The sequence below is a fragment of the Scyliorhinus torazame genome, chromosome 2 (assembly GCF_047496885.1).
Source record: "Scyliorhinus torazame isolate Kashiwa2021f chromosome 2, sScyTor2.1, whole genome shotgun sequence".
Taxonomy (NCBI): domain Eukaryota; kingdom Metazoa; phylum Chordata; class Chondrichthyes; order Carcharhiniformes; family Scyliorhinidae; genus Scyliorhinus; species Scyliorhinus torazame.
Genome location: NC_092708.1, coordinates 309,572,046 through 309,598,234, shown reverse-complemented (window position 1 = coordinate 309,598,234; position 26,189 = coordinate 309,572,046). Strand labels below are relative to the sequence as shown.

At 48.9% G+C, this 26,189-nt stretch overlaps 1 long non-coding RNA gene across 2 annotated transcripts in view; it reads left to right on the top strand.

The window, feature by feature from the left end:
- Positions 1-26,189, top strand: part of LOC140407890 (uncharacterized) — a 70,470-nt gene that overhangs the window by 36,615 nt on the left and 7,666 nt on the right. The gene's annotated exons all lie outside the window — the stretch shown is intronic.

Sequence of the window (26,189 nt, the reverse complement as noted above, 5' to 3'; positions counted from 1 at the left end):
AATGAGCAACAGTGACATGAGCAAAAAGGTTATTGATGCAGCAAGTGGTTAGGATCTGGAATGTGCAACCTGAGGGTGTGGTTGAGGAAGATTCCAAGCAAGATTCTCTGTTCTTCCTGCAACGTGTTTCTCAGCAACAGGGCAGCGTGGTGGCGCAGTGGGTTAGCCCTGCTGCCTCACGATGCCGAGGTCCCAGGTTCGATCCCGGCTCTGGGTCACTGTCCGTGTGGAGTTTGCACATTCACCCCGTGTTTGCGTGGGATTCGCGCCCACATCCCAAAGGTATGCAGACTAGGTGGATTGGCCACGCTAAATTGCCCCTTAATTGGAAAAAATGAATTGGGTACTCTAAATTTTTTTTTAAAGTGTTTCGCAGCAGCAGGTGGCCCATTGTTGGCCGGAGGTGGGACCAGAAGATTAATGGAATTTCCCAACGAATCCACCCCATGTTGCCCCGAATCACAGACGGTCTCGCTGCAGTGAACAGCCAGAAGATCTCACCGCCAACTGTGTATTTCAAAATAGAATTGGACAATTATCTGAAGAAGAAAAATGTAGAGATATGGGGAAAAGGTGGTGAAGGGGAATCTGAAGAGGTGCTCTTGCAGAGAGCTTGCATAGAAATAGTGGGATGAATGGCCTCCTTCTATGCTCTCACCATTCTACGATTCTATTCTAATTCCAGTTCAATGAGGAGCAGTATGTCAGGAGTAACATCAGTGTTTCATGAAAATGAGATGCCAGTCAGAGGACCCCAAGCATGCTGAACAGCAGACACAGCAATGCTCCAGGCAGAGATAAGTAATCCCACAAGCAACAGATCAGATCAAAGCACTACAGTCTTCCCACACCCAATCATGAATGGTGATGGTCGGGCAGCATGGTGGCACAGTGGTTGGCACTGCTGCCTCATGGCACTGAGGACCCAGGTTCGATCCCGGCCCCGAGTCACTGTCCGTGTGGAGTTTGCACATTCTCCCCGTGTCTGCATGGGTCACACTCCCAGAACCAAAAAAGATGTGCAGGGTAGGTGAGTTGGCCACACTGAAGTGCCCCTTAATTGGAGAAAAAAGATTTGGCTGCTTTAAATTTTATTTTTAAGAAATGAATGGTGATGGACAATTTGGCACCTAACAGAAAGAGAAGGCTCCATGAATCCAGCACATTTGTGCGAAACACATGGCTGAAAGATTCCCAGCCATTGTTAACTAAAAGTGTTAAGTAAATGTTTCATCTCCGCTTCCTCCTGAAATCATCTCCATTACAGACATCAGCCTTTCGTCAATTCAGTTCAATTTGTGCTGCCAAGGAATAACTGAATGATCTGGATACTGCATAAGCTAAGGACACTAACACCAAGAAAATCTTCTTCAAATTCGTCTTGAATTAGTATCTGCTTATTCTGTGACTGTCCCTCTGGTCCATGGGAAAGTGTAGGAGCAGAAGGCAACCTCACAGAATAAGGTGGTGCTCATTTAAAACGAATTTGAGGAATAATTTCTTCTCTCAAAGAGGATTTGGAATTCTTTACCCCAGGAGGATGTGGCGGCCAATTCCTTGGACATTTTCAAGGCTAAAATCATTTGGTTTTTAATCAGTGGGAGAATTAAAGGTTGGGGAGGTAAAGCAGGAAAATGACCTTCGTAGATCAGTCATTATCTTATTAAATGGCGGAGCAAGCTCAAAGAGCTGAATGTCCTACTCCTGTTCCTATTTCATATGGTCTAACATTGTAGTGTAGTGCACAAGACTTGTGCAGCAGAACTAACAACTCCTCTAGCCAAGTTTTTTCTCGAATAGCTACAGGAGTGGCACCTATTCGACAATATGAAGAATTGCCCCAGGCATGGCCTACCCACAAAAAGCAGGATAAATCCAATCCAGCAATTGTCACCCCATCAATTTGTTCACAATCATCAGCAAACTGATGTCACCTGTTATCGACAATGCATTCAAGCAGCACCGACACACGACTCGCCGTTGCTCAGTTTGAGCTTTATCAGGGCACTTGGTCCCTGACTTAATAAGAATCTTATTCCAAACACAGACAAAAGACATTTATTCCTGAGGTGAGTTTAGAATGACTACAAATGACATCAAAGCATCACTTGACCAAGGGCTGAATTTTCCCATGAAAGCGCAAAACAAGAGCCGGGTCTGTTTTTGGGTCAGAAACCCAGATCCTGTGGGAAACTCACTGAAAACCACATTGCCTGAAGCCCTTATATAATAAGACACTTTTCTGACCCCCAGGACATTAGGGGTAGAATTGGGTGTAGATCGAGTGGTCATGTGGATGCTGAGGTGATGTGGGTACAAAAGGGGCCACATATCTGTGGAGGGGGAGTTCTCCAGGACCGCAGTCACCAATCCCCCATTAACAAGTGAGAGAAGCACTTAAAGCGATCCTGTACAGTCAACCCCACACAACTCACAGCCTTGCCACTGAGAAGACCAGCCCCATGATTCACTGATACTGACTTGACTCACTAATTACGGGGGCCGTGCGATAGGGGGCACTCCCGTTAATTGTATGGAGATTGGGCTTAAGTGGTGATTATTGGTTTCTCACCATGCTAAGGTGGGTTCCTGATTTCACCATTGGAGGGGACTGGTTAGATCGCAAAGAGATCGGCGCCAGATACCGTTCTCGATTTGGCTGCACCCGTTGACAGGTGCATTCTCGCTCAAGTAAAACATGGCCATTAAATCGCGCCCCCTCTACTGGATGAACACGCGTTCAATACCACCAACCAAAAATTAGATGAATCTATTCAGTCGTACACTGCGACCCTAAAAATCCGAGCGAAAAACTGCCCGATTGACACCCTGACCAATGGAATTGTGAGAGATTACATTGTGCTTGGGGTCCTTAGTGATGTTGTCTGCAGGCAGCTTCTTCATGAGAAAAATCTAATACTGGGTTCTGCCACCAGGATCTATGTGCTGAATGAGCAGTCAGAAAGGAGCAGCATACAGTTGAGGCGGGAAACAGAAGTTTTTGCAGTACAGAGTATGTCCTGCCCCAACTGTGGCGGCCATCCCTCACAGAACAGACCGATACGTTTACCGTTTGGTAAATGTCATAATATACACCAGTATATCATGGTGCAGACACACACTGATGGACACACAGTGGGACCAATCAATATACACAACACCGCAGCCAAACACCAGTGAGAGCACACGCACTATAAAGACAGGGAGCATCAGAGTTCCCGCTCATTCGAGTTGCAGCTAACTAGGAGGACAGAGCTCACAGCCTGCAACACAGACATTCACCATGTGCTGAGTGCATCGACAGGTTAGGACAAGGCTGTAGTTAAAGCTAGTATCGTATTAACCCACAGTCTGAGTATATTTAAACAGTTAATGATTCACTAAAATAGTGTTGCACTATTTCAAGAGTTGGTGACCTGTATGTGATCCAGAACACCCAACACATCAGTAAATACTGTAACTAATGTGGCAAATGGAACCATTTTGCCAAATGCTGCAGATCCAAGCCACAGCAGCCTGCCTGTGCCACCAGCCACATCACAGCCAGTCACTGCTCCAGGGTCTGGAGCACAAACAGGGTCAATCAGAGTAATCAAGGTTTAGCACACTGGGCTAAATAGCTGGCTTTTAAAGCAAACCAAGGCAGCTTTCCCCATACAGCCACCGTAATGTGGTGACTAGCGGCTTTTCACAGTAACTTAATTTGAAGCCTATTTGTGACAATAAGCGATTTTCATTTTCATTTTCATTTTCATTCATCAAGGCACTAAGCCTCCACCAACACCACTGTGAGAGTGTCGACTCCATTACAAAGGGTGAGATTTTCACCACCTTAAACACTTGCCTGCAGCAATGCAAAACTAAAAGTAAAAATCAACACTGGAGCAAAGTCAATGTCTTGCCCGGGGAATTGCTGCAGGAAATAAACCCATCTGCTGCACCAGATCTTAATACTCAGGTGGACCACGTATCGTATGGCAGACAAACTATCCGCACAGAAGGTGTGGCCACTCTCCATTGTACGCAGGGCAGCTTCCAGTTTCATGCCATTGGCCAAAATGTAAAGCTGCTGCTGTGTCTTTGGGATAGCATCGCACTGGAGCAAATCCACCTTGGTCCAGATGTATGCACTCTGCAGCCACAGACCTCAGAAACGATAGAATATAAAGACCTAGTCAACTGCAACTATCATTGGAAAGCTAGACGACTCGGAATTACCAGCAATCTGTACTCCGAGAAGAGTACCCCGAGAGATGAAGCAGAAAGTTGTTAATCAGCTGGACCGGATGACAAGACTGGGTGTTATAGCCCCCACAGACGAGGCTGCAGAATGAGTTTCAGCAGTAGTGGCTGCAGTTAAAATAGGCGACATGGTCATGATCTACATCGACCCAGTTCGCCTAAACAAGACACTGCTCAGACGTTATCACCCTTTGAAGACAGTGGAACAGGTGATGGCAGACAAGCCCAATGCCAAGGTTTTCAGCATCTTGTTGGCGGCATGGTGGCACAATGGTTAGTACTGCTGCCTCACAGCGCCAGGGGCCTGGATTCAATTCCGACCTCGAGTGACTGTCTTTGTGGAGTTTGCACATTCTCCCTGTGTGTGCGTGGGCTTCTTCCAGGTACTCCGGTTTCCTCCCACAATCCAAAGATCTGCAGGTTAGGTGGATTGGCCATGCTAAATTGCCTCTTCGGGTGGGGTTGCAGGAGTAGGGTGGGGGATTGGGCATGGTAGGATGGTCTTTTGAGGGGTCGATGCAGACTTGATGGGCCGAATGGCCTCGTTCTGCACTGTTGGGATTCTATGGTTCTATGATCTTGGATGCAAAATGCAGGTTCTGGCAAATCGCATTGGATGAAGAATCCTCAAAACTCATGACATTCATGTCTCCACTAGGCAGATGCCGTTTTCTCCACATGTCCTATGGGATCTCCACTGGCAATGAGGTCTTTTTTGCAGGAAAAACCTGCAAAATCACCGTCAAGGACATCCAGGTCTGGGGTTATACAATGCATGTCTTTGTTTAGTCCTCGACAGAATCAGGACAATACAGTTAAAGTTCAACTCTGCTAAATGTAGATTCAGGGTCAACAAGGTACCGTACGTGGGTAACTTGCGCACAGCTAATGGTGTGCAGCCAGGTCTAAACAAGACACTGACTATACAACAGATGTCCATTCCTTTTTTTTTAAAGTTTAGAGTACCAAATTCATTTTTTCCAATTAAGGGGCAATTTAGCATATTCAATTCACCTACTTTGCACATCATTGGGTTGTGGGGGAGAAACCCACGCAGACACGGGGAGAATGTGCAAACTCCACACGGACAGTGACCCAGAATCAAACCAGGGGCCTCGCCGCCATGAGACTGCAGTGCTACCACTGCGTCACCATGCTGCCCTTAGGTGTCCATTCCTGAGGACAAATGCACTTTGCAGCATTTCCTTGGTACGATGAATTATCTTCCAAAATTCATTCCTTGAAGCAGTGAGGTCACTGGACGCCTTCGTCAGCTCCTCCTCCAAGATGTTGAATGGTGCTGGCAGGTGCACTGCACTGTTGTGTTCAACAAACTGAAACAAGTGCTCTCAGCCTCTCTGCTGCTACCATAATTTGATGTTCGAGTATCTGTACTTCTGTCAGCAGGTGCCTCTCAGCATGGGCTTTGCACAATCTGCACCGAGAATGGCAAACCAGTAACCATCACATCAAGGGCCCTCACTGACATTGAGACTCTTTATGCCCAGATCATGAAGGAACTCCTTATCCTGGTTTTCACGTGTCAGAAATGTCATTACTTCATATATGGCCACCCCTTAAGTATTGAAATTGTCCATTAGCCACTCATAACGATTTTTAAAAAGTCTTTTTACCATGCACTTGCACAATTACGGTACATGATGCTCATGCTATAACCTCAGATTCGTCTCCACACCCGGTAAGGAGCTGGACCTGGCTGATGCCCTTTCCAGAGCCTTCTTACTAACCACTAACCAGGCAGATTGTAAGGAGGATATTGGTCATGATCATTCGGACCATACCAGGTATTTTCATTTCGTCAAATCAAGGAACTTAAAGATGCCATACATCTTTAAGGGGGAATCTCACATTCAGGCAGCTCCACAATGTCATCACGAAAAGTTGGCCCGAGTCTTCAAAGGAGCTTTGCTCATGAGCTTTGCACATTCTTCTCTATGAGAGAGGAGCCAACCATACAAAATGGACTTATACTGCGTGGCCTCCGATTCATTATCCCCACCTCTCTGCAGAGGTGCTGTACCCAGGAACGCCATGAAGGGCACCCAGGGCTGGAGGCAAACAGGTAAAGAGCAAAGGAATCCCAATAGTGGCCCCCGATTATGCTAACATGGAGAGGGAAGTATCCATGTAATGTGCTCAAGCCAAAGAGTGACAGCTCCCTGGCCTCCCATGATTGCTCACAGTGACAGATATCTTTGAATGGAATGGCAAACAGAACTAGGTGATCCATACTCTGGTTGGTTCAAAGTTGACCACCTGCCAGACATGAAGAGCAACATGGTCATAGAAAATCTCAAGACACACTTCACTGCACAAGGCACCCCTCAAGAGAAATTTGCCAGAGACCACACAGTTTTCTCCACACTCCTCAACCTGAGAAATGTGCTGAGATCGGGCTTGCCCTCATCAGCAGAGCAATTGTTCTCCAGGCACACCAGAACCATGATCGACACACCAGGAATGTGATTCTCGTTGATAAGGCCCTCTTGCAACATAAAGTCGAACCCAACGTGAGTGGTGCCCTCATGAAGTGGCGAAGAGGTATTATGGTCATAATCCTTGCAAGTTCTGCCCTTTAGAACCTGCCAAACAGTCAGGATCCAGACCACATGTGGCCAGGGAAAACTGGCGGTGGTACACAGCCATGCCCCACAGCCAATCAGCGATGTGGTTGCCTCAGATGGTGCTCATTACATAAGAATCTGGCGTCACCTATTGCCTATAACTGAACCACCCACCTCAGAATTCAATGCACCAGCCAGCAATTTAGGTCCCCGACACCAATGGAAATGGAAGCCCCACCAGAGGCTAATTCAGCAAGTCCTTCAGCCACTGGGTACACCACAAGGACACCTCAGGACACCAACTTGAAGACATCCCAAGATCAACCAAAGGGCACAGTTACATGCTCAAGGGGAGACTGAGTAAACCAAATACAAGATTCAAGTACTATGTGACAAACGAGTCCACAAATGGACTTTGTTTTTCAAAAAAAGAGGGGGGAAGAGATGCAATGGGCTATGTGCCAGCTGCAGCAGCCCAACAGAGTGCCTTGCTGCGTATAAATAGTTATGTGTTGTTAGCCCTGTTCTACTTTGGATGTTATAAATAGTTGACACCTTCTGACTGTTTCTTACACTGCTGCACCTCAGTACTACGGATCGTCCAAAATTCAACAGGGAAGATGTAGACCGGTTCATGGGCACTGGGATGATGCAGGTAGTAGTGGTGGAGTTCTCCCCTGGGCGTGGGTAGATACACAACATGTGAGAGTTGCTCAGTATTGTTAACAAGCCTTAACTGTTGTTAAGCCCTGGCCAGCAGTTATTGCAACCCAGTACTTTCTGAAATGGGGACAGGTCAAACAAAGGGTGGGACTAATTTTGACACCCACGAGGCAACGATCGATGAGGCTGCTTGTTGTCCTGAGGGAGAGATCTGTCGTTCGTGTCAAAGCTTTCCACCTCACCAGAGGAAAGCGAGCTGCCACAGGGGAGCTGGAGACCTGGCACCCAATGCAGGATAGACCATTGCTTCATCATTGTTGACCTGGTTTCAATGTGAAGCCCATGAGGTATAGGAGGGAGGTCCTCTTCCCAGAAGGTGATCATTTAGCCTATGTTGTAGGGAAATTTCTAAAATGCATTATTAAGGAGAATTGGAAAATCATAATGGGATCAGGCAAAATCAACATGGTTTTGTGAAAGGGAAATTATATTTAATAATTTATTCAAGTTTTATTTGTTCGCTTATGGATTGCAGACATTGATGTCTAGTCCAGAATCTGTTGCCCATAGGAAATTGGTGGTGAGCTGCCTTCTTGAACCGTTGCAGTCCATGTGTTGTAGGAATACTCACAGCGCTGTTAGGAAAGGATTTCCAGAATTTTGACCCAACAACAGTGAAGCAACGACAAAATACTTCCAAGCCAGGATGGTACGTGGCTTGGAGGGAACTAACAGGTGGTGGTATTCCCATGTGTCTGCTGCTCTTGTCCTTCAAGATGGGAGAAGTCACTGGTTTGTCAGTGTTGTGGAAAGAGCCTTTGTGAGTTACTGTAGTGCATCTTGTATATTGGACACCCTTGGCCATAACGTCCACTCAGGGGTGTAAAGTGATGGCTCGCTGGAATTACAAGAGTTGAAAGTGCACTGACCCTGTAGCCACGTAAAATGGCTGCGTCCCGATTAATCTGGCCAAAACCCAGTTTGAAATGGCTAACCCGAAAGGCTGCTGGGAAAAGCAGGTAACAAGACACAAACAGGCAGCTGCAGACAGTATTGCATATTCGGCTCTGGGGAAGTTGGCCCAGATTGATACTCAGGGCTATCAACAGCCCATCAACCCAGACATTTGTAGTTACATTCAGGACTGTTAGCAGCCCATCTATCCAGGCATCTGCAGTTAAATCGGCTATCCCCGGGAACAATTGCAATATATTAACAATTGAATACCGGGCCAGACCTGTCGCCGCCTGCAGTGGCCGAAACAAAGACAGGTGAACGACCACCCCCCGATCGAGGAATCGCCTCACCATTGGACACATCGACCCCAGGGATTGGGGACAAATCCAATCACTTGGGACAAGGGCCGCCCCGGGAGGTGGGAAGCCCCTGGGCCCTATAAAAGTGAGGGGCCAACTTCAGATCTCTCTCTCTCTCCTCTTCGCCTGCTCGAGACCTTCGCAAGAACAGCAACCGGCAACTGTAAGTTTGAATCCAGCGATCGCTATCCGATAGAGACACGTAGCCACTGACCTGTAGCAGCCTTTTGAATCCCGCGGGCCAGATCCGATTGGACAAGCCATTTGTTTCCCTGACCTGGTGGGCTCTTCCTAAGTTAAGTATTGGCCAGTAGTGATAGGTTTATTATATAGATAGTAGTATTAGTGTATTAATATTGCTTGTTGTATATAAAAAATGACCGTTGTTTTAATCCTTACTCAGCGGTGTGCTGTATTATTAATCATAACTTGAACTTGAACCACGTGGTGGTATCAGAAAGATACCTGGCGACTCGTGAGCAAAAGTGACGTAATCAGAGCAAATAGACTAAGGCTAAAAAGAGCAACATAATTGGCGACTCCGCCGGGACCCGACATAGAAGTGGAAAACCACTCCGGGAGAACCCCAACATTTTGAATTAGAATCCAATCGGAAACAAAACAAAACAAAAAACACAAGTGTTCAAGCGGTTCTGGTTAATAATTCACAATTCGGACATGTGTGTATGCATGCGTAACTAACAGGGTTATAAGGCAAAACTGATAGATTTTTTAGTTGCGTCAAAACTGTCGGCAGTTGGTCTTTCGGAAATTAGCGCAAGCCGTACCCACATCTACCACACCACCTTAGCCCCCTGTTCCAAATTTGAACGTAACAAGCAGATAAGAGAGAGAGCCATGCAGGCAATGCAAGCGATGCAGTGCCTCATGAACCCCGAAGATTTTGCTGTCGCACCAGCCAGCAGCGTTGGAGCGGGACAGTGTCCCGTTTGGGAAGTGCAAATCCGCAAATTTCTGCAGGGCAAAGGATGGCCCGTGTGGAAGGATTTCTGCAATAACGACGACTCAGGTCCTGGAAGTAAAAGGCATACTTGGTGGGAGAACCTGAGTGAGAGCCACAAAAAGAGTTTAGCAAAAGCGCGCAAGCTGATGGCAATTGTGTCCTGTCTGGCACAATTGCCAGGCACAGAGGAGGTCGTCAGGACGCTCCGCAAAGAAATAGAAGGCATACATCGTATGAGTAAAATCGATGTATGCGAAGTTGAGAAAGAGAAACTGGAGTTAAAAGGGAAATTAGCAGCAAAGGACGAAGAGGTGGCTGACGCCAAACGGGGTCACCAATCTTGTCTGGCGCACTTGAGTAGTTTCCAGTCACAATATGAAAAGGCTTATCAGGACCTGCAGCATGCAGTCCTGGTAAAGAAAGAAACAGAAAACCAGGTAGAGACGCTCCAGAAACAATGCAGTGATCTCAAGGCAGCCTTGAGAGCGCTCCACGCAACAACCACGGAACAAAGGTAGAGTACTTTGGACCATGCAAAGTGCCAAAAGCAGATTGCAGACTTGAAAGCATTGCTTTCTGTCCAAAAGGGATTTCAAGAAACCTTTGGGGAAAGTTTAGACCAGGAAGACGGCCCTGATTGGGAAGAATTGCAAGAGACAGCGCAGAGATATGTTCAGGGAGCATGTGCGCAGGGAAAACCCCAAAGGAGGAAAGCACCCCCACCCAACAGATAATACAGGCTCCCATGAACCCTGTAACAACCCACCGCACCGCCACAGCAGACGAGGCGGATGTCCTATAATCCACCCCCCTCACAGTGACCCAATTACGGGACGCGTGTGCCAAAATCACACCGTTCCTCCCCGCTTCAGACCCACACCATTTCTTTGCCACCGTGAAACACCAGGCGACCATGTACGGCCTGGATGAGAAAGAGCAGGTAAAGCTCACGGTCCTCAGCTTTGACCCATCGGTCTCAGCAGACCTTCCCGACCCACAGAATGTAGGAGGAGGCACCCTTGCAGAAATGCATGCCGCCATCCTGGATGCGATCGGGTACAACCGGGGCGACCCCGTAGACGGTCTGAATAAATGCAGACAGATAAAGTCTGAACACCCCACAGCGTTCGCAGGACGCTTGTGGATTCATTTTGAAGCCGTTTTCGGCAACGTAGATCATGCCCATTTGTCTCCAGACAATATGGCCAAGTGGACCCGCACCCTTATCTCCCATGCCACGGAAGCAGGACAGAATGCCTGTAGCAATTATGACCCCTCGGAGGAGGCTCATAATGAGAAGTGGGTGGTCAAGAGATTGTCCCGCGTTTGGGAACAAGCGGCTCACGGCAAATCAGCAACTAGAACCCCCGAGGAAAACCAAGCCGCCGCAGACGTGCAGGCAGTAAGAACCACTCTCCACAACCCCGCCAGGGTAAATGAGGGGAAGAGCAGCCCCCCAGCCAAACCGCAAGAGTGCTACAATTGCAGACAGTTGGGATATTTTGCTAAAGAATGCAATGGCCCTAAAAAACCACAGAGAGCCCAACAGACAGGCACTCTCAATAAGAAAAAGGCAGCGCCCATACATAGCGTTAGCGCCCAGTCCGATCAGACAGACGTGACCGGAACGGACTGACGGTGTACAGGCTCCCCCAGCTGGGTCTGTGACACCCTTTGGGGTGACCCGTAGTCGCAGCAAAGGTTAAGGGACAGCTGATTGAGCTTCTCTGGGACACAGGAGGGTCCCGCACAACCTTAAATTCCTCCACCCTTGGTAAGGACACGTGGCCCACCACATCCACTATCACCCTCAGCGGCTTCACAGGCCACTCACAACAGGGGCATATCACGACCCCTGTACCTATCCAGATCGGAAATATTAATACAAAACACCCCGTAGTGTTAGTCGACCTGCCCCCAACAGCAGAGCACATTTTAGGGATCGACTTTATGAACTCTCACCACCTCTCTTTCGATCCAGTCAACCAGTGTGTCTGGAAGATGGCAAAATCCGCTAGAGCCCCTGCAACACTCAATATAGGGGACTACATGAACAAAATCAGTGCCGTAGGCGAGTTTTGGTTTAACCCCAGCACACTCAGCACGGACAGACAGGTTAGGGCAGTCCTGCAAAAAAACAGGGCAGCATTTGCAACCCATAAACACGACTGTGGACGGATGACCGGCTCCGTACAGATAACCGGACCGAACCCAAGACCTCAGAAACAGTACGGATTTCCCCTAGAAGCAGAGGGAGAAATCCTAAAGGGCATAGAAAGCTTGTTAGAACAGGGCGTCCTAAGACCGGTAGCCTCGACTAACAATGCCCCGATTTGGCCAGTCAGGAAACCCGACGGATCATGGCACTTAACCATTGATTATCGGGAACTCAATAAAGTCAACCCAGCAGCAGCCCCCACCGTTGCAACAAGTCCCGAGACCATGCTCAAACAGGAACTCCATGCCCGATATTTCACGGTTTTGGACGTCAGTAATGGGTTCTGGTCCATTCCATTGGCAAAGGCGTGCCAGTACAAATTTGCCTTCACTTTCCGAGCTCAGCAGTACACGTGGACATGCCTGCCACAAGGCTTCCACAACTCCCCCTCCATTTTCCACCGACAGCTGGCAAATGGACTAGCAATATTTTCTCGCCCCGAATGTCTGGTACAGTATGTAGACGGCCTACTACTGCAGACAGACGCAAACGAAGAGCACATTGAGCTTCTGTCCGAACTCCTGGAGTTACTACACTCCATTGGCTGTAACGTAAACCCCAAAAAGGCCCAAATATGAGAAGAAAAGGTAATATATTTGGGTAATATCATCACACACGGCAAACGCGAGATCGAGCACAAAAGAATTGACTCGATCGCTAAATTGCCCCTTCCTCAACACGTGTCAGCCCTCCGGTCGTTTTTAGGACTGGTTGGCTACTGCCGAAACCACATTGACAGTTTCGCCAGCAAGGCAGCACCCCTCTCAGACCTCCTAAAGAAAGGAACCCCCTGGGAATGGCTTCCGCAGCATACGGAGGCTGTGGAATCACTAAAACAAGCACTCATAGCTGCCCCCGCACTACAAGTTCCCGACCAGCTTTCCCCTTTCGCCATAGAGGTAGCGACCACAGACCGCACCCTTTCAGCCGTGCTCCTGCAGGAACGGCACGACCAGTTAAGACCCGTAGCTTATGCCTCCCGAATGTTAGATGCTGTGGAGCAGGGATTTTCAGCCTGTGAGAGGCACCTACTCGCAGTTTTCTGGGCAGTCCAGTACTTTTCCTACATTACCGGACTGAACCCCATCACCATCTTGACCGAACACCCCCCCGCACAACTTTTACAGGACGGACGACTTAAAGACGGTACCGTCAGCCAAATCCACACTGCTAGGGACGGGACATCACAGTAAAACGTACAAAGACTCACATATACTTAGCGGACAATCTACAATACCCCGGAACCCCCCATGAGTGTGAAATCATCTCGCCCCACCATAATACAGGCCCCTTTATAGCCAGAATACCCCCCAGAAAACTAGCCACTCCATCTCAGAACCCCCCTCACCCGGACACGTGTGACCCCATCAGGATTTATGTGGATGGATCTTCCACAATCCTGGATGGGCAACGCAGAACAGGTTGTGGGATTTATGTGGAGGACGCGCAGGGACGCGCCCTCGAAGAAATCGCATTAAAATTGCCCGGGCAATTAGGCGCGCAGGCAGCAGAGCTTGCGGCCATCGCCGACATTGTAGAACACCCAGATTCCTTCCCCAGCCCAGCAGACATATATTCAGACACCCTATACATCTGCAACAGCCTCACAGAATTTCTGCCCCTCTGGGAAACAAGAGGATTTGTTTCCGCGGATGGGAAACCCCTCCCCTCAGCCCCATTACTCCGCCATATCCTAGAAAAAGCTAAGAACAGGACTTTTGGCATTATAAAAGTCCGCAGCCACCATCGCTCTTCCCCCCCTGGAAATGTAAAAGCCGACGCGCTGGCTAAGGCAGGATCCAGGCATGGGTACTTTTGGAAGCCCCCCGGGAGCGCCCCAGTGAGTGCGCCAGTGAGTGCAGTTCAGGTCGCGCAGACTAGGATCGAAGATCTAGTAGCGGCCCAGAAGCAGGATAGCGCTCTCACTGAAATCGTGAAAGGGAAGTTTCCAGCCTCATACGAGAGGTTCCGGAATACCATAACCACACATGATGGTGTGGTGCTGAAAGACAGCCTTTACGTGGTTCCTGCACAAGATAGGAATCAGATGATATGTCTATTCCATGACGGTCATGGACACCAGGGAATAGAACCCACCACAGCCCACCTCAAGCAGCTTTGTTGGTGGCCTAATCTTACAGAGGATGTATCCCATTACATTGAAAATTGCCTCATCTGCGCGCAAAACAACCCAGATAGGTATGCCAAAAAGGCACATCTCAGCCACACCCGACCCGTTAACGGCCCCTGGACTAACCTCCAGGTCGATTTTATAGGTCCATTGCCCCCTTGCAGGAATGGCTATAAATATGTTCTGGTGGTCATTGACACTTTTACAAAGTGGGTGGAAGCATTTCCAGCCCTCACCAACACCGCGAAAACCACCGCCAAAATCCTAACCCACCACATCGTTACAAGATGGGGACTCCCCCGTAGTATTGAATCGGACCAAGGTTCTCACTTTACGGGACGGGTCATGCAGAACGTCCTCACAATATTTGGCATAACCCAAAAATTTCACATTGCGTACCACCCTCAGTCGAGTGGTATAGTGGAGCGCATGAATCGTACCCTAAAAACCACCCTTAGAAAAATGGTCCAGCAAAACAACACCTCTTGGGATTCGGTCCTCCCCTTTGCGCTGATGTTTTTGCGTAACACTGTTTCCACCTCCACAGGTTTCACCCCACACACCCTCATGACCGGACGCCCCATGAAAGGGACAGAATACTTGCTAGGTTTAGACCTAACCAGCCCCGAAGTCACGGTCCTCACCCACGAGAAGGCCGTGGAACAATTACTTACAAATATAAAAACGGCTCAGCTAGCAGCCGCTGTTAAACTGGGCACTAAAAGAAAACAGAGCAAGGCCTGTTTTGCTAAGGCAGTACATGCTACGGAGTACAACATAGGACAGCAAGTAATGTTGTCCGTGTACAACCCCAGCACGTTTCTGTCTCCAAAATACACGGGTCCCTATTCAATTACGGACAAAATAAGCCCGTCGGTATATAAGATTAACTACCAAAATGGTAAGACTGCATGGTTTCACATAAACCAGCTCAAGGTTTATGGAGCACAGTCAAACCACTCCCACCACGTCATGCTTGACGCAGCCGACCAAACCCCGCCCACATCCAACGTGATCACACCCACCCCTTCCACGTCCAGCCCAGACACGGACTCGCCACCGACTCCACCCACGAACTTTATGCTCCACCCCGGAACGCCCACAGACTGCAGCAGCACAGACAGCGACTGTGACTCTGATGACAGCCACAGCACGCCTCCCTACCATTCTGGTCCCACACCCAGCAACTCCGACCTCGACTCCAGTGACCCCTTCCTCATCACCTACTTAAATAAACCCCACCACCGACCACCAAACTACACGGACGACCCCGACTTTGTCCCCACCCAACTCGACACCACTCATTGGCACCGCGACAACTCCTGCAGACTCGTCCGCAACGACGAGGACAATCCCAACTCACACCACGCAGCCCTTTCAGCCCTAATTCACTCCAGAGTTTGGCACCCGGGAGAAGGTGACGACCTCGGGCCTGACTCCGCCAACCCTTTTGCGACCCTGTTCGCAATGGAGAATTGAGGTGTCCACATGATGATTTAAAGGAGACACTTGGTCAAAAGTGTTGTCCTTCCTGATGGAACCTGCAGAATGTTTTACGTTGTCTGTCTGTTTGTTAAATGTTGTTCGTCATACAGGAGAATGTTCTCACCGCCCCACACCCATTCACCTGAACTTTTTAGCTCCTTCCAATTAGACAAGCCAGACGCTTGTTCAGCGGCACCAACTTGTCCACAGATACGTGGTCACCAGACCAGACGCCCGATCGTAGCTACTCTTCTGATTTGATGGTAGAATCAGAACAGTAACCCCACCATGATGACTACATTTTTGTCCGTTCTTTGGTCGCTCAGGCAGTGGAGAAACGGCGTGAGACCCGCCCTGCCTGGGGACCCCCCCGTTGGTCAAAAACGCTCGGATAGGGAAGATACGGAATTGGTAGCCGTCCTTACCGGGGACTCCACCCAAATCTGACCGTCGCGGCCCACACGCATCTCATTCGAACTTTTCTTTCAAAAACAGTTTTATTATATTTAGGCAACCTTTGGGTTGCTGCCACATGCTATTTACATCCTGGAACATTTGGATGATAAACCTAGCACTGGTCCACCATTGCGAAGTGTGCCGAGTCCAAACATTTGTTTTGAAAAAAAAAATGGGGGGGGGGAAAGAGTCACATATTGTGACCAATTATAAGGGTTTAATTGGCCCCAAGAAGGACAGACACACTAACACACCAGATATTAAACCAAAGTATTTACACACACTACTCTTGTCTCACAGAACTCCAGAAGCTCCAAGTCCGGAGAAAACCAGCGAACACAGGAAAAGGAAAGAAAGAAGGCAGCCATGAGGACTCCTTTCTTCGTGCTCAACATGTTCGTTCTGGACATTTGGTTGCGCGGGAACGCGGACCCCATCACTCCAAACCCCTTTATTGTTAACACTTCACGGCCCAGTAGTACCGAGGGCCCAGTCATCAACCACGCTGCATTATCCTGGTGTGCCAAGTTCATAACTTGGTACTCCCTATCGTACATCATTGAGGCACTGTTAGCATTGGCTATACTCGGTTGTGCAGCACAGACCATGCGCCTCCGCAAGTGGAAAAGGAGAGCGTGCCGTGCTCGAACCCCGGTCTATCGGATCCGATCCCCGATATTCGGCTATGACCAGACGCCAGGCCCCCGCGACATATGAATAATAAAACATGCACTGGTGGTTTTTCCTGTAAATAAAAAGAAAATGTATGGCAATGTATGATCCTGAGCTTGACTGCCAAGCCAGGAAAGAGTATATTAAATGCTGTGACTGTTATTGTATGTTTAGAGAGATAAGATTGTATAATGCTTGAAAAATTGTTTAGGTAAAATTAGAGGTTCCCAGTTTATTTTTTTTTAGACACATGCCCCTGCCTGACATAGCGCCCTCAAGAATTGTTTAGGTAAATTTTTGTGAATAGCTAGGGCCAGAGTAGTGGCCATGTAGGAGGTGCCCCCCCCGCCCCCCCCCCCCCCCCGGTCAGGGAACAGAGAGGACAAAATTTATGAGTTCCTTCACGCTTCGCGTTAGGATCACAAGGCGTGTATGTAGCCACGTAAAATGGCTGCGTCCCGATTAATCTGGCCAAAACCCAGTTTGAAATGGCTAACCCGAAAGGCTGCTGGGAAAAGCAGGTAACAACGCACAAACCGGCAGCTGCAGACAGTATTGCATATTCGGCTCTGGGGAAGTTGGCCCAGATTGATACTCAGGGCTATCAACAGCCCATCAACCCAGGTATTTGTAGTTACATTCAGGACTGTTAGCAGCCCATCTATCCAGGCATCTGCAGTTAAATCTGCTAGCCCGGGAACAATTGCAACATATTAGCAATTGAATACCGGGCCAGACCTGTCGGCGCCTGCAGTGGCCGAAACAAAGACAGGTGAACGACCACCCCCCGATCGAGGAATCGCCTCACCATTGGACACATCGACCCCAGGGATTGGGAACAAATCCAATCACTTGGGACTCAGGGTCAAGGGCCGCCCCGGGAGGCGGGAAGCCCCTGGGCCCTATAAAAGTGAGTGGCCAACTTCAGATCTCTCTCTCTCTCCTCTTCGCCTGCTCGAGACCTTCGCAAGAACAGCAACCGGCAACTGTAAGTTTGAATCCAGCGATCGCTATCCGATAGAGACACGTAGCCACCGACCTGTAGCAGCCTTTTGAATCCCGCGGGCCAGATCCGATTGGACAAGCCATTCGTTTCCCTGACCTGGTGGGCTCTTCCTAAGTTAAGTATTGGCCAGTAGTGATACGTTTATTATATAGATAGTAGTATTAGTGTATTAATATTGCTTGTTGTATATAATAAATGACCGTTGTTTTCATCCTTACTAAGCAGTGTGCTGTATTATTAATCATAACTTAAACTTGAACCACGTGGCAGCATCATAAAGATACCTGGCGACTCGTGAGCAAAGGTGACGTAATCAGAGCAAATAGACTAAGGCTAAAAATAGCAACAACCCACTCTGGAAACCTTTCTTAAAATCTGCGTTAGCTGGAGCTACTTGGAGCCAGCATCTAATGAATCCCTGCAAGAACTCAGTGCATACGATTCCTGGGAACTCAGGGAGGCCATGCCCCCTTTATTAACTGCACAGGCTGCCGGAAAGCAGGTAGGTTTAAAGGGCCCAGTGAATTGACAGACCAGGGAGAAGGTAAGTCAATGGGATTTGGCTGGCTGGGAGGGTTGTGAAAGGAATGGGAGGGGAGAATTGAGTGAAGGTCAGGGAGGGTATCGAGGAACGGAGGGGTCTGTTCAGGAATCAGGGAGGGAGTTTGGGTTGGAAGGGGATTTGACTCAGGAGGTTGGGTCGGGTTCGGGAGTTTTGGTGGTGGGGAAATCAGGAGGTGAGTCACCCACTGCAGAATTCCCAACCTCTGAACTGCTCTTGTATCCACAGTACCTATATGACTGGTTCAGTTCAGTTTCTGGTTTCTGGTACCTCCCAGGATGTCGATAGTGGGGTATTTGCTGTTGGTCATGTCATGTGAGAGTGCCTTTAAGAAATGAGTGTTTAAGAAATGTACCTTTAAGAAATGGGTGTTTATCAGTGATGTCAGAGTGTGGGTGCAGCTGGGCTGTCTGTCAGCTTTTTACTTTCGTTTTAGGCTGTTTGCTGCAGGGTGTGTTTTAGTTTCATTTTCAGAGCTGGACAGCTGCAGTCACAGCCAGAAGGGGCATTAGTCGCTCTCTCTGTAATCTAAAAACTGCAAATCAATCCTTTGGTGATTTAAAACTAATAACTGCTCTCAGTAGTGACTTTAACCTGACGTGCTTCTGTTAAAAGTTCTTTTTTAAGTCTTATGGATGTTAAAAGGACAGCTTAAGGATTATTTTGTGTTGTATTCTTTGGGGGTTGTATTTGAATTAATGGTTGCTAAGCTGTTCACTGTATGTTTTAAAAAGGTTAACTTGAGTTCATAGAATAAACATTGTTTTGCTTTAAAATACTTTTCCATTTCTGCTTTACCACACCTGTAGAGTGGGCTGTGTGCTCCCCATACCACAATCTATTAGAAGTTGTGCGTCAGGTGAACTCCATGATACACTTTGGGGTTCTCTAAACCCTGGCCCATAACAATAATGCCAATGAATTTCAAGCGGAAATGATTAGACTCTCGCTTGTTGGGGATGGGCGTTGCCTATCACTTATGTGACATAGAATTTATTTACCATTTACCAGCTAAAGTCTGAATACTGTCCAGGTCTTGCTGCATATGGACACTGACTGTTTCAGTATTTGAGGAGTTGTGAATGGTGCACATATATGCCGTGATTTACTGACCAACCCACCACGTGTTTTTCGTCGGTGGAGGTGGCCTGGCAGCGGGATCTACTGTCCCCGCCATTGTCAATGGGATTTCCTTGTGTCTGAACCCCTCATTGCCGGGAAACCCATGCACCGGCATGGGACCAGAATACCCTGCGGCATGAACAACCAGTAGATTGCGCCTGTAGAAATATATACATTTTCTTGTGTACCAAATTGCAAAGTAAAGATAAGAAGAGGAGGGAATGTTTCTTGATGATTTGAATGTAATAATGGTCGAAATATGTTCTACAATTGCTTCCGTATCGAGAAAATACAAACGATGCAAAATTGTGCGCATGTTTCTTGTTGATGCTTGTTTGCTTTTTATTTCATCACAAAATATGTAAATAATACTTCTCTTGACCGCATCCTCTTTCCGTGCATCTAATATAACTTACAAATATTTTGTTTCATTTCTTGCATAATTGGAGGCTAGTCATTTTGTCAGTTGTAACATTTTCCACCTGGACTAAGAAACAATGAAATTGAACATGGGTGGGGGTGCAAAACAGTCGGAATGGCTTTGCCGCCTCTTGTATGAAATGCACAATGCCTTGCCTTATTGAAGTCCATGGAGGTCAGTATCGGGTGGAGGTGATGGATGCAATACCACCTACTTTACATCTCTATTTTTGTCCTAATTCACCCACACTTTATTCAATGTCACATACATTGCCTACTGGAAAAAACACATCCTGCAATGCATAGCTTGTGCACATTTAAGGTGGGGTGACAGCTCTGTAAGGACTCAGCAGAGAATTTAGCAGCATATTAGCATGCAAGAACTAACCGAACTCGAACACAGTTTAATTATCTGCCTCTGATAATCTGTATATCCCCTATGACGTATCAGAAACAAAACTAATGCAATCTCAGCCTAACACTCTCATCCTATCCCAAAATCTTCACTCTACTACTTCTCCCTATATTTGAAAGCTTCCACATAATTCACCTGTAAAATCCCAGTGTCCATTTTAGCGCAGTGAAGTGCCTCGGGGTGAATTCTAACATAACAGTACTTTGTAAAGATGAACAATTGCTGGCTCCTGTCAGTGTGAAGCACTCCTCTGCAAAATGTGACAAAAGGCAGGTGGAACAAGTCAGTCGTAGCTACAGTGGCCATAACTAAATCATGTATAACCCCATTTCAGGAACCTGCTCAAAGAGATGCAGGAATCCCAAGTGGCCCCCACTCTACAGCCAACCATTTATTTTACTCCTTTCACAAATAAATCATTTGAGAAGAGTTAGAAGTTAAGGTTTCGTTGGTACATCAACTGTAAAACTCACTGATTCCACACAATTGAAAAAATAATGTAATAAATTGCTTCTCCTGTATTTGAACTTTGCCCGGCGAGCGAGAATGTGATTATATAGAATAAGATAACAGGCCGAGCAGAAGGCAAGCACTGATGCTGATTGAAGAAGTGTAAAAGACAATTTTGCAGAAAGTGCTTTCAGGCATTTTCTTCATTGCTTATTGACAGGAAGGTTCTTTAAATGGTCAGCCCATGTTGCTAGCTTATGTATCTCTGAACACCTGGCACACTCATCTTTCTGGCTGCACTGGTGTTTTTACAGTGACATCCCACAGCCAGTGTTTGTCTTGCTCATCCTGATTCTGAATTGTTCTTTAGCTCTATTTATAGCAGAAATAATTAGGTCACTGTGTACATCAAAGCTGTGGGGCCTTCAGCATATGACAATGATTTTCAAGACCTCGAGAGACTGTACCACAGGGCACCTCTGATCTGTACAGACCTTTGACTGTGAATCTTCTGTGTCAAGCTATCCCTACAGTATTTGACCAACTTTCCTTGGCAGAGAGGCTATTATATTATTCAATGTGCATTTAGAGGGAGAACCCACTCCTGCCCACTTGTTACTGACTGCACATTGAGTCTGGCTTACAGTAGTTTAAAGGCTGGCCCAACTTAAAGGGCCAAACGTCTGACCAGAAGAGACAGAAAACATGAGCCTGAATGCTGGAGCTTTTGGTTAATTTCATTGCAAGAAGGAGAAATGTTGTTCAAAGGATCTCTGACAACCAAATAATTGAAATTTTTGATACTTTGCTGGAAATCATGTTGGCAGAGACAAAGATGAGAAAAGATGGGTTCTTTGGCAGCTGGTAAAAGAAACCCCAGAGAAAGAAAGCATGTGGCCCCTAACTGGGAGGCAGTTGATCAGATGCGACTTCACCCACTCAATAAATGATTATTCAGCACCAGGTACATGTTAATGACTTCACTAGTTTGACCATGGTAAGCAGAGATATGAGTGTCCATGCAGATGCTGGTATTGAGCGGGCAGCATGGCTAACTTTTGTCACCATCCCTAATCACATAATGTAAAAGAGACAACTGAAACAGTAATTGGCCAAAAGAAAGCTTCATCAAACAATCTCCCTCACATACAACTATCCATCCTTTACCATCCCATTGTCCACTTCGCACCATCTTCAGGGCTGAAGTGAACAGAAAGAGATTTCTGTATTGCTCGTACACGGGACTTTTAAATCACTTCCACTGAGTGGCTCATCCATCTTCTCGTCACACATTTTCAAGAATTATCTCTGTGTGATAAGGGATTTAGCAAGGGTTGCTGTGGGATTAGAGTGCAGTGCCACTTACTATATGATGTGGAGAGACACATGATAGGAGGCAGAGTTGTACAGAGTCAAAGAGAAGTCAGCATGAATAGTATGGGTGGCACGGTGGCACAAAGGTTAGTACTGCTGCCTCACAGTGCCAGGGACAAAGGTTCAAATCCAGTCAGTGATTGTGTGGAGTTTGTACGTTCTCCTCGTGTCTGCATGGGTTTCTTCCAGGTGCTCCGTATTCCTCCCAGAGTCCAAAGATGTGCAAGTTAGGTGGATTGGTCATGCTAAATAGCCTATAGTGTCCAAAAGGTTAGGTGGGATTATGGGGATAGGGTGGGGGAGTGGGACTTGGTGGGGTGCTCGTTCAGAGGGTCGGTGTATACTCGATGGGCCGAATGGTTTCCTTCAGCACTGTAGGGATTCTATTCTATTCTAAGTTAGCTCCTACTTTGGGCTACACTTTCTACATCTGTAAGTAGCTATGTACAGATTTGTACATCTGTAAGTAGCCAATAAACACTACAGTTCAAACACTAACCTTTCAAACCAATGAACCACTTGGTAAGTCCTAACTGAATAAACCTTTACAACAATGTCCAGAATAGGAGCATGTCCGCCAAGCAAAAGGAGGAGAACACACAATTCACAAATTCATACATTCAATCCCCTCCTGAGGAGACTCTTGCTTACGGATGTGACTGGATATTCCAAGAGAATGTTTTCATGTCAATGACATCACCGCAAGACATCGGTATCTTTGGATATTGTGTTAGTCTGTCCCAGGATCAAAGATTGTGCAGAATATTTCCCCAGTCAATACAGCCCCCCAATCCCACTCCCCTCTCCCAACACCACCCAGAGCAAGCGAAACAGTCCGGTTTCCTCCCAAAAGTCCCGAAAGACGTGGGGCTGGGTTCTTCGCCTCCCAACGCTGAAATTGGGCCTGGTGCCGATTCTCTGGGCTCCGGAAAGCGCCGTCACTGTGGAATACGCTGCGCCGCCAGGGGCTATTGTCAGAGGCCCGCTCCCATATTCTCCGCCCCCGACTGGCCGTGTTCCCGACAGCATGGAACTAACCTGGTATTGTCGTCGGGATACTTGCTTTTGGGATACTTCGGGATACTTCGGGATACTTGCTTGACTGAGTCCGCAGCCGCCATGGTCAGGGGCGGGACTATTGGAGGCCGGGGGGGAGTCTTATAGCTGGCCTAGCGTGCTTCTGCGGGGCTTGAGGTGTTGGGCACACGGCCGATCAGCGGGGTCTCTTTTTCGGGTCCAGCTCCGCAGTCCGAGTCCGTCATGGAGCACGGCGAGGCCGCCACCGTGTGCATGCGTTGCCTCTGACCCGGAAGTGCGGTGGCCTGTATCTGCAGCAAAAACTGTGAGATTTACTCCGGGTCCCTGCTCGCCCCCTGCAGGGCTATGAATTTGTGTCGCATTTTACAGGATATTCAGGAGTAAAACTCCACAGTTTTGACGCTGGCGTGGGGACATAGTCTCAAGAATGGAGAATCCAGCCCGTGCTGTTAGATAATTTGGACATTCTGAATTCTCCCTCTGTGTACCCGAACAGGCGCCGGAATGTGGCGACTAGCGACTTTTCAGTGTTAATGTAAGCCTACTTGTGACAATAAAGATTATTATAACATAGAATCAGTAATGACAGATGAAAATATGATATTCCAAATGACCAATATCATAGTATTGTCATCCCTGATGGATGGTGGATTTCCAAAATGTCAAAGCCAATTGCATATCCATTTTTTTCTGCCATTGTTGTTTGACTTTCTGGGTTTCCAGGTGAGATTAACAGGCCCTCAGTTTATTTGTACAGTTTGGATACTGTACACCTGCTGGAATGTGGTTCAAATCAGCAAATTTCGGCAAGGAAAGGATGTACACCTGAATAAAAATATATTTTAGTTGCAAATTATGAATCCAGAAGCAAGTCATAAGTTCAGGACTTCCATTTCATGATAAATTAGCTGACCACAGTGCCTTTTGGCCCTAAATTTCACCTTCGGCATGGCATCGAAGTTTAATTCCTTTGGAGACCATGGGCGCGATTCTCCACTCCCACGCCGGTTGGGAGAATCGCCTGGGCCGCCAGAATTTCCCGCGACGCCGGTCCGATGCCCTCCCGCGATTCTCCTAAGCGGCGGGAACGGCCCGGTCGAGTTTCGCGGGCCACAGGCCGGAGAATCGCCCGAGACACCCAAAACGGCGATTCTCCGGCACCCCTGCTGTTTTCAGGCCCGGATGGGCCGAAGTCCCGACGGCGTGACCCCAGTTCACGCCGTCGCCGTTCACACCTGCTATTTAAAGTCGTCAGCCAGTCGTGCTGGCTGACGCTGAGCAGGGAGGAGGGGAGCGGACTGTAGCGCGGCGCCTGGAGACCGGGTCGGCTTACCCGAGAAGGCTGCGGCCAAAGGGGGGGTGCGGGAGAGTGTGCAGGTGGGAGGGGGGGGGGTGCGGGAGAGTGTGCAGGTGGGAGGGGGGGGGCGGGAGAGTGTGCAGGTGGGAGGGGGGGCGGGAGAGTGTGCAGGTGGGAGGGGGGGCGGGAGAGTGTGCAGGTGGGAGAGGGGTGCGGGAGAGTGTGCAGGTGAGGGGGGGGTGGGAGAGTGTGCAGGTGGGAGGGGGGGAGGGAGAGTGTGCAGGTGGGAGGGGGGGGGAGAGTGTGCAGGTGGGGGGGATGAGGGAGAGTGCGCAGGTGGGAGGGGGGTGTGAGTGTGCAGGTGGGAGGGGTGAGGGAGAGTGTGCAGGTGGGAGGGGGGTGAGGGAGAGTGTGCAGGTGGGAGGGGGTGAGGGAGAGTGTGCAGGTGGGGGGGTGAGTGTGCAGGTGGATGAGGGAGAGTGTGGATGGTATCGTCCACCCGCGGATGCCACATGTCAGCCGCCCTGATGTGGCAGGACGGTGACGAGGACACGGCCACAGGGTGCGTGTGGCTGATGGGCACAGGCGAGTGGCACACTGGTGAGCAGTACGATGTGAACTGCCCGTTGGGCGCAGACAGTGACCAGGTGTTAGGCTGGCTGCGTATCTGCAGCGCGACCAGGCCACCGGGGCACACAGGTATCCCATGCAGCCCAGCTGACGAGGTGTGGAGAACCTTGGTGTAACATGTCGTTTCTCTGCCCCCCACCACCCTCCTGCAGGTCACCATGTATGCCAACCAGACAGCGACGTTCACTGCCGTGGTTGGAGTGGCAGTTCTGGAGTTTGCCATCCGGCAGCATAGAGTCGGACGGCCCACAGTGGCTGCAGATGCAGCGATCGCCGGTGCAGCAGAGGGGATGGCCGCGGAGTGGCCCGTCGTCGACACGCAGGCCGCAGGCGCTCAGGACCCGAATGTACAGGGGGATGCCGAGGGGAACATTGACCGCCAGACGGCGAGGAATGCAGAGGAAGTGCTTGGGGGGTAGCAGGAGGAGGAGGAGGAGGAGCAGGTGGAGCAGGAGGATCCACTGATGGTGGTGCCAGGGCGCCACAGGCGTCCAGCAAGGCCGAGGGTGTACCGTGACAGAATGTCGTTCGAGGCCCTACCGGACATCACATGTAGGAGGAGATTACGGTTCAGCAGGAAGACGGTCGCACATATATGCCAGCTCGTGGCGCACCTCGCACCACGTGGAATGGGAGGAGGACACGCGATACCAGTCTCTGTCAAGGTGACGGTGGCCCTAAACTTCTATGCGACCGGTTCCTTCCAGGCGCCGAGCGGGGACCTATCCGGGATATCACAGGCATCGGTCCACAGGTGCATCAGGGCCGTCTCCGACGCCTTGTACGCCGTCGCGGACAGGGACATTCAATTCCCCAAGGACCGAGCACAGCAGGAAGCACGGGCACGTGGATTCGCCAAGGTGGCCGGGATACCGATGGTCCAGGGTGTCATCGATGGTGTGCACGTCCCCCTGCACCCGCCTGCAGACAACAGAGACGTGTTCATGAACAGAAAAGGCGCATACTCCATGAACATTCAGGTGGTGTGCGACCCCCACATGAAGATCATGCACGTGTGTGCAAAGTACCCCGGCAGTGTGCATGGCGCCTACATTCTGGCACAGTCGTTCATCCCCGCAATGTTCGATGGATGCCCCCCCCGGCTGAGGGGCTGTTTGCTGGGCGACAAGGGCTATCCATTGA